The sequence below is a fragment of the Panthera leo genome, chromosome A2, assembly GCF_018350215.1.
Source record: "Panthera leo isolate Ple1 chromosome A2, P.leo_Ple1_pat1.1, whole genome shotgun sequence".
NCBI lineage: Eukaryota > Metazoa > Chordata > Mammalia > Carnivora > Felidae > Panthera > Panthera leo.
In genome coordinates this window covers 116,678,679-116,686,802 of record NC_056680.1, presented here as the reverse complement: position 1 = coordinate 116,686,802, position 8,124 = coordinate 116,678,679, and the positions used below count along the sequence as shown (strand labels likewise).

At 43.4% G+C, this 8,124-nt stretch overlaps 1 long non-coding RNA gene across 1 annotated transcript; it reads left to right on the top strand.

The window, feature by feature from the left end:
* The first annotated feature begins 5,458 nt into the window (after positions 1-5,458).
* Positions 5,459-7,827, top strand: LOC122213507. The gene is made up of 3 exons (XR_006199552.1): positions 5,459-5,597; positions 6,860-6,951; positions 7,660-7,827. It is a non-coding gene; the product is annotated as an uncharacterized LOC122213507 (long non-coding RNA).
* The last annotated feature ends 297 nt before the right edge of the window (positions 7,828-8,124 follow it).

Sequence of the window (8,124 nt, the reverse complement as noted above, 5' to 3'; positions counted from 1 at the left end):
ATCTGGAGGGAAGAAGACCCTAGAACCACAGAGTGTCAGAGCCAGAAATATCTGGAGTATCTCCTAATTGTACCCAACCCCCATTTACATGCAGTTTACAGGCTCAGATGGGGACTTTCCCCGTTTATAAAATGTAGGTAACAAAACTGGATCTTCTGACTACACACTCTTAGCTGCTTCAGAAGTTTTAGATGAAGGTCCTGCAGACACCAGAAATGCAGAAGATATAAGAGAATACAAAAAGTATGCCATCCAGCAAGTTCAGACAGATGTCAGGGAGTGGCCATTTTTCATGGTCAAAGTCAGAGAGGAGCTTGGGAATACAGAGATCCCTCAACCCAGAAAGTAAGGCTGGTTGCTGTAAGGTAAACACCAGCATGCTCAGTGCTTGGTAAAGATTTTTGGGACTAGATTCTTGCCCTATACTGACAGGAGCTGGCTTCAAGGTATGAACACCCCCAAATCTGCAGGGAAACCGAGAGGCCAAGGAAAGAAAGGTGAATCCTTCTGCTATGTGGTTCTGACTCGGGGGAAAAAAAGCAAAGAAAGTTCCAGGTGGGGAGCAGGGAGAAAATTTCTTCTATCATACAGCGTTGCTAGATAAAATGCAGGACACCCAGTAAGTTTGAATTTCAGATCGACCACAAATAATTCTTTAGCGTAAGCATGTCTTGTGTACTATTGTAAACTGTTATAGAGCTACATATATAAGAAAATAACAAAAACTTATTTGTGGTTTATCAAATTCAAATTTAAATGGTCACCCTTTGTTTTTATTTCCTCAACCTTGCAACTCTGCTATCACAGCCAGAATAATAAGAAATAGGATTACTCTCTGGGGTGATAGAGGTTCAAAGTCAGGTGTTTTGGAGCCATGTAGCTCTCTCTTGCCACCTACCACCCTACATGTTTGCACACAAGAAACATACAAACCATTGCTGGAGCCTCACCTTCCTATCTGAATAAATAGGTTGTAGTTTTACAAAGGACTCAATTACTAACATGGTCCTGAGGCTGAGTGTTCAGACTTCTCGTGCATCTCTGTAAGTTTCCAGAAGAGTGGAAGTTCACTAACAGGTCACAGAGCCTGTGCACGGGGAAAAATTGTTCCCAGTGTGGAAAGGCCAGGGGATGGTCAAAGCCTGGCAGGACAAACACTTCTGCCTCCAGCAAGGAGCAGCTGCTCTACCTACCAGTTCGAGACAGAAAGCTGGCTGGCAGTTTGTGGGCGCTCGGCTCGATCGACGTAAAAACACGCATTTTAAGGAGAGCTAGTAGTTTGCTCCAAGACATTTCTATGCTCTGTTAAGTTAGTTCTGATTATGTTAAGGAAAACTGATAGGCAAAACTCTGAATTTGGAAAGTAAGCACAAGAGTTGCTAGTCCTATAGGAAATGCTGTACCAGAATGCCTCTTGCAGCATGGTTTGTGACAGTTAAAAAAAAAAAAGGCAACGGAAAATAAAAAAATGGAATGTCCATCTAAAGGGGCATTATATATTTATATGTGGAATATTTGGTAACTATGGCTGTTATCAAACATAATTAGCTAGAACCATGAGCACTTAACTGGGAGCACTGTTGTGCCATATAGCTAAATGGAAAAAAAAGAAAGGATAATGTATACAATAGAATTTGTTTCAATAAAAAGAATAGAAACAATGGGGTGCCTGGGTGGCTCAGCTGGTTAAACGTCTGACTCTTGACTTCAGCTCAGGTCATGATCTCACTCACAGTTCGTGAGATCGAGCCCCACGTCAGACTCCGTGCTGGCAGTGTGGATCCTGCTTGATATTCTCTCCCTCCCTCTCTCTCTGACCCTCCCCCACGCATACACGTGCTCTCTTCCTCTCTCAAAGTAAATAAATATTCATAAAAAAAAGAGTGAAAGCAAGAATGAAAATTCCTCCACCCCTCAGTAAGTGCAGGCATGTATTTGTATATATTTTTATGAGCAAAGTGTGGGATGATCCACCTTGAACTGTCAGTTATTCATCACCTGGGGTGACATGGGAGCTGGTGGGAACATTATTTGCTTTTTGTTTGTACCTCTCTGGATGTTCTGACTTATTACAACAGTGAGCATTACTTATGAAATTAAGAAAAAAATTAATGTCAAATAAAATATAGAAAATTGTATGACAGGCAGATTAAAAAAACCTTCACCGACGGGCTTTAAATAGTAGACTCCCTACTAATCTTCTTCCTCAATTCAGCACACACATGTAAAGCTATATTTCAATTCACAAAACTTGAAGTGACTTTTTTTAGGAATGTACTTTGCCCTGTGGTATACTTACACAGTTTACCCAGGGGAGTTAGCCAGAAGTAGATTTGGGCTTGCTGGGGAAAATGTTAGCTATTATGAGAAAACTGAGATGAGTTAATGGTAACAAATGGTTTTGCCAAGAATACAAAAGTGCAGGCTCTATTATCTATGAAACTGTGGAGCAGAAACCCTGCATGTCAGTCTTGCAGTAAAAAAATGGTACATGTTTGCATGTGTTTGTAAAGTCTTATTTTTTAAAGATGTGTCCATTCTCTGCTTGTATCATTTATCTAGCGTCTGAAGGCTGGATTTTGGAGGTCCCCCTACTGTCAATACTAACCAGTGTGCTAATCCGGTCTTTTATAGAGTAACCCATCACTAAGACTGTGTTCTAGAGAGTTCTATGTATTTGTGTCCAAGAACAAAAAAATGATTAGGTGCTTTTTTAAAATGTCTTTGTGTATTTTATATACTTACATTAAAAAGGTCTATATATTTTCGTTGTGTTACAACCACCATAGATTCTTTTAGAAATGGGGTGTGTTAAGAAAAACGAATATGAAATGCATAATGATGTTCACAGAGACAGGGCAGATGTTTGATATGGTCAATGGGTAAACAGAATGAGGGCCATCACCTTTGTATCTCCCTCAATTTCCAGCTGAACTAAAGTACTGAATTGGTTTCCATCTAACAGGTGATTGTGGGGAGGAGGAACTTATTGCTAGATCACTTTGCTTTGAATTTATTGCAGCTCACTAAATTTATCAGGCATCTGCCCCATCCACAAAGTTGCAAGGAGGGGATGTCAACACTAAAAGCAAAAATTACTGTGAAGTATATGAGATAAAATGTATGCGTTATTCTGAAGGCCTTGGCAATGGCTGCGTTAGTCCAAGGAACACTTGTTACTTAGCTGCCTTATTGGCCCCCAAACCAAATCAAAACAAAACACCCACTGGTATATATTTAACAATATTCTATTTTTCACGAAGTAAAGGTATTTTTCAGTTATGTGAGATTTTTTTTTTTTTTTTTTTTTTTTTTTTGAGAGAGACCAGGAGCAGGGAAGGAGAAGAGAGAGAAGGAGAGAACCCAAGCAGGCTTCACACTTAGTGCAAGAGCCCCATGCAGGGCTCGCTGTCAGGACCATGAGGTCATGATCTGAGCCAAAACCAAGAGTTGGATGCTTAATCAACGGAGCCACCCAGGGGCCCAAGTTGGGTGAGATTTGTTAAGACACACAAAGACTCTGGGCTGCCCCAGATTAAGTGCTCTTGGCTCTAGGAGTGAACTCAAATGTATTGTAACCCTTGAAACACTGCAAAGCAGAGCATCTCAGGCTTTGCTTTGCTTTAACGTGTTAAGGGACTTGACCCAACCTGTTTTATATGCAAAAATGTCTCTTGCCCTTTTACCCTGAGGGCCTTTCCACAGCCTCCTGGAGGTCATGCAACCGGCCCCTTCTGATCCACACGATTTCTAGCCATTTTGAAGCCACGAGGGGGAAAATCATTCTTTGGACGGGAACTTTTGGAGGAAATTGAAATATATGCAAGTTTTTAAATGCACTTTCCACATCTGAAACCATTTTATGGACACAAGAGGATAATACTGGAATGTACATAATTTGGTTTCCTCATAAAGTTTGGTATTTTTGAGACTAAAAGAACTGAAATGTTTCTGAGAGAAATGTGAGCTTTTCTTTTAATCACAAAATCCAGGAAAACATTTGATTTGTTGAATTATTCCATTTTTGCAAAAAAAAAAAAAAAATCACCTCAGAACTCCTTTTCTCTGTGAGAAGAGAAAGAATTCCAGCGAGGACAGCCCTCCTCTAGGAGAAGATGTGCCTGGGGTTGTTGTGTCAATATGAAAGAAGCCACAACTTCCTGTGGCTGTATCTGCTCTGTAGCTCTTTCGTTCAGTGCTCCATATTTTGTCCTGTACCCTTTAGGGTGGGAGGGTTTGGTGGTAAATCCATTACCAAAACCACCTTACTATTAGCCAAAAAGCACACACACACACACACACACAGTCCAGAAGAAAGAACAAAACAGCGTTGAACATCACTTCATGTCTATTATAACACATGAGGGTCTATAAGGAAGAGAGTTGAGAGGGTCTACTTTGTTCCACTCCATTCTCATGAGCCTTTCAATGGCTCTGGTGTGCAGCTGCCATATACAATATAGGGCCCCCAATTACATTTGTTTTTTTGTTAGTTTTTTTTTTAATGTTTATTTATTTTTGAGACAGAGAGGGACAGAGCATGAACGGGGGAGGGGCAGAGAGAGAGGGAGACACAGAATCAGAAGCAGGCTCCAGGCTCTGAGCCATCAGCCCAGAGCCCGACGCGGGGCTCGAACTCACGGACCGTGAGATCGTGACCTGAGCTGAAGTTGGACGCTTAACCGACTGAGCCATCCAGGCGCCCCTTACATTTGGATTTCAGATAAACAGTGAACGCGTGCGATATTTGGGACATCTACTCATTTAGTATTACATGCATTCATTATTTATCTGGAATTCAAATGTACAGGGGCTCTTTGGGTTTGTATTTACAAAATCTAGGCGACCCTAGCCTGGGTGTCCCTTCTGGATTTTTGAGACCACCCCACATCTCTTCATCCACTCACTTATTCATTCAACAAGCCCTTATGGAGCATTTATTCTGTGCCAGGCTCTGTTCTAGGCAGAGGGGACAGCCCCAGACAAGATAGTTTTAACCTTGTTGGAAAAACAGACCAAAAAAATAGGTATTACAAAAGAAAGAAAGAAAAGAATCAGCAGAATAACTTCAGGTGGTGATGATGGAGCGCATAATGACGAGTGAGGCTGGTGGTCAGAGAAGGACCCCTGGGAGCACTGACTGAGCTGAGGCTCAAAGGATGAGGAGGAGAGAGCCATGGCAGGTGCTGAAGGGATGGTGTTCCAGGCAGGAGGGATGAGCAAGCGGAGAGGCCTTCAGGGGAGAATGCAGCTGGATCTGCAAAGACCCGAAAGAAGGCCAGCAAGGGCTGGATGGGTGAGTGAGGGAGCTAGTGGTAATGGAGAAAGTTAGGGAGGAACTTGGGCTGGATGCCCCCCGGAGCACTGCTGGGGCTGCGGAATTGTGACCTCACAATCTGATTTATGGTTTTAAATGGTCCCTCTAGCTGCTCCAGGGAGAACGCATTTTAAGCAGGAAGGGGTGGAGGCTCAGAGGCCTTCTAGGAGGCTCTGCCCTCCTGCCTGATGGTGGTGCACTGGACGAGGGTGGGGGAGGGGCTGACGGCTTTGGAACACGTTGGAGAGCCTTGCTGGAGGACTTGCTGGAAAGCCACATGGTGAGGGAGGCACAGAGGATCCAGAGGATTCCCTGCAGCTTCTCAAGAGAAAACCCTTTCTCTCTCCTTCCCTGTCGCCTTTATCCTTTCCATTCTCCCTTATTCACTGGCCCGGTCCCTGCCCTGCTCAGTCAGCCCTCCGGATCCTGCTCTTCTGCTGGTGTGCAGGACAGGTTTTCAGTGAGTTCTAGACCCGCCTTTTGTTGCTGCCTGGGGCTGAGGCTGGGAGGGGGGGTGCTTTGGATTCTAAGGGTAGGGAAGGAGTCCTCCACCAGAGCCGACCTTCTTCTTGGCTCATCTTTTTCGGATGTCCTTCCAAATGTATTGGGTCTTCCTTCCCTTCTGCTCTTCTGACTTCAATCTACCCTCCCAGGCTCCAGGAACAGACACAAGATGCAAACTTGTCTAGTTTTGTATGTCTCCAGAGAATAGCTGTATTTGAAGTAAAAATTCCCGACAGGAGTGTGAGAAGGGTCAGTGGATGGCACTTGTCCCTTGACTTTTATGCTTGTGGTAGTTCTGTTTGGATTCATGATTCCAACCAAGATGTTTCTTGGTTATTCCCAAGGTTAGGAAGAATAGTAAATACGGTAAAAATGGTAAATAAATCTGCTCAAGGAAATAATGTATATTGGAAGGAAGGAAATAAGCAAGGAAGGAAAGAAGAAGACAGGAAAGAAGAAAGGAAGGAGGGAAAGAGAGGGTAACAGCATGCTTCCCCAGAATAACATATGAGCAAGAATTTACTGCTTTATTTTCTTAATCTAATGGTCACCAAACCCCACCAGCACAGACATAAAGCAGAAGTAGTCTGAGAGCCAGTACTGATTCATATCTGGAATAGAGGGAGGCAGGGACTTAGGAAAACAAAACAAAGCAAAGTAAGAACAAAAACAAAATCGCCTTAACATGGGTTTGATCTTGACTCTGTCACAGCTGGTGTCGGGAGCCCCTGGAGGACAGGGCTGCGGTGTCTCCCATGCCCACAGCCCTATGTTTCCTAGAGGACGGGTCGTGGCCAGAATTCTGTGCATGTAGAAGGCAGAAGGAAGGAGCCAAGAGCACCTCCCTGGGCCCCATTACCTCATGTTTAAGGGAAGGAGTTGAACTGAAAGCTCAAAGGTCCCTTTCAGCTTCCACACCGCTCCGTCCCCACACCTCTTCTGTTTTCTCTCTGCTGCTTCACGCTCACAAATGTCTCTGCTGCCAACAACTGTTTAAAACACTTTCTTTCTTTTCCTTGTCTCTCTTACTTGCTTCAGGCATTGACCAGAATTCCCAGCAGTTTCTCCCTTCTGATGTTGGGTGCTTATTATATTTGGACCTTGGGGAGGACAGCTGAAGACATGGCATGGTGGGTCAGAGTCATGAACACTAAAATCTTCATATCAATATATAATCAAGTGCCAGAGAAGAGATCTGTGAAATTTAGATTTTTAATACTGGTTCCCTAAACGCAGCAGGCTGTGGTGATCACAGCCCCCCTCTCTTTGAAACCATATCAAGCTGCTTCCAGAGACAACAGCTACCACGTTCTGAAAGGTTTGGAGTCTGGCAGCTGTCCAGAAAAGTGGCTCCTTCCCCACCACGTACAGAGCTCACGGTACCTGCACAGGAATTACTACAGAAACAAATCCATCCTCCATTGCCTGACCTGGGTCTACTCCTTATTCACATATCGGGGGGGGAAAAAAAAAGAAAGGAAAGAAGAAAAAAAAGTGGAGTATTACTCAGAAAAAGTGTTATCCCATCAAGACCATTTCAGCCACAGACACAAAAGATGATGGCATATTGAAATAGAACACAAAAGAATTTTCCAGGAATGCCTGAGTGGCTCAGTCGATTAGGTGTGCAACTCTTGATACTGGCTCAGGTCACGATCTCGCAGTTCGTGGGATCGAGCTCCACACTGGGCTCCCCGCTGATGGCTCCGAGCCTGCTTTGGATTCTCTGTCCCTCTCTGCCCCTCCTCCACTCCCTTTCTCTCTCTGTGTCTCTCAAAAATAAATAAATAAAGACAAAACTATCCAAATAGTAATCTGATTTTCTCCTTATTTTTCAGAGGAAAAACTTGAATATACAGGAAGAAGAGGGATAACATACACAGAGAACAGCCTCTGACACTGTTGTCACTAGATGGAATGCTTTTGACCGCAAACAACAGGAAACCCATTTAAATTTGACTTTAACAATATATTTTACATAAAAAATATAATTTAACATAAAAATTCTGTGGGTTAATGAGAGGCTCATTTATGTCATCAAGGATATAGTTTTTCTCTATCTTGAGACTCTGATTTATTTACTTAAGCCAGCTATCCTCAGGGTCCCCAAATGGCTGCCATTGTTCCAGGCAGCACACTGATATCAACATCCATGGCAGAAAAAGGAATGTTTCTCCCTGTTTTATGTTCCCTCTGAAGAGAGTGGAGAACCTTCTAGAAGCCTTGCCATCAACCACCCCACCCCCCATTTTCATTGATCATAAATGCATTACATGCATATACCATCTTAAATCCTTCACCTG